The following is a 1,076-nucleotide window of genomic DNA, read 5'->3' on the forward strand; positions in this document are numbered from 1 at the left end:
TGCTAGGGGGACAAACACAAACACACACACACACACACATATATATATATATATACATATATACGACGGGCTTCTTTCAGTTTCCGTCTACCAAATCCACTCACAAGGCTTTGGTCGGCCCGAGGCTATAGTAGAAGACACTTGCCCAAGATGCCACGCAGTGGGACTGAATCCTGAACCATGTGGTTGGTAAGCAAGCTACTTACCACACAGCCAGTCCTGCACCTTAAAAATATGGAACGCTTCACAAATTTGCGTGTCATCCTTGCGCAGGGGCCATGCTAATCTTCTCTGTATCGTTCCAATTTTAGAATATGTACTGCCATAGCTAGTACAAAAAATAAATGCGCCCTTTTAAAGCCTAGCCAGGCCCATGGGCCTGGTTTCCCAGTTTCAATGGCGTATGTGTTCCCCAGCTGGAACAACGTGAAATGAAGTGTTTTGCTCAAGAACACAACGCACCGCTCGGTCCAGGAATCGAAACCACAATCTTACGATCATGGTGCTGACACCCTAACCACTAGGCCATGTGCCTCCACCTGTCTGTATATATATAATGTATATATATGAATATATATATGTGTGTTTGTCTGTATCATTTGTAGAATACATAAATCCAGAGAAGAAGCCCACTCTAAGATGTAGATCAGTATATATTAAAAACGGAGAAGGACAGTTTATGGGATTACCCTGGGTTTCCTGTCCATAAAGGGTTTAGCTTTATGGCGTATCGTCAGATCCCAAAACCTGTTGGCCTAAGACCTCTTCAAAATATGGAAGGAAAAAGCCTCACTACAAAGGTAAACAACTGGGGATTATCTCCCTTTACCATTGGCTATCGACTTCTGGCTGTGCCACCATCTTGTGGCCTCCAAGATGGCAGTACAGCTGGAAATCGATGGCCAATGACAAAGGGAGATAATACCCAATCATTTACCTTTGTAATGAAGCTTTTCCTCCTCCATATTTTGAAGAGGTCTTAGGCCAACAGGCTTTGGGGTCTGACAATATGCCAAAATGCTAAACCCTTTATGGACGGGAAAAACCCAAGGTAATCCCATAAACCAACCTTCCCC

At 43.8% G+C, this 1,076-nt stretch overlaps 1 non-coding gene across 1 annotated transcript; it reads right to left on the reverse strand.

Moving 5' to 3' along the window:
- Nucleotides 1-228: 228 nt before the first annotated feature.
- LOC128248790 (U6 spliceosomal RNA) lies at nt 229-335 on the reverse strand. Its single transcript, XR_008264954.1, has one exon. It is a non-coding gene; the product is annotated as a U6 spliceosomal RNA (small nuclear RNA).
- Nucleotides 336-1,076: the final 741 nt, after the last annotated feature.

The sequence above is a fragment of the Octopus bimaculoides genome, chromosome 9 (assembly GCF_001194135.2).
Source record: "Octopus bimaculoides isolate UCB-OBI-ISO-001 chromosome 9, ASM119413v2, whole genome shotgun sequence".
In the NCBI taxonomy this organism is placed as follows: Eukaryota; Metazoa; Mollusca; class Cephalopoda; order Octopoda; family Octopodidae; genus Octopus; species Octopus bimaculoides.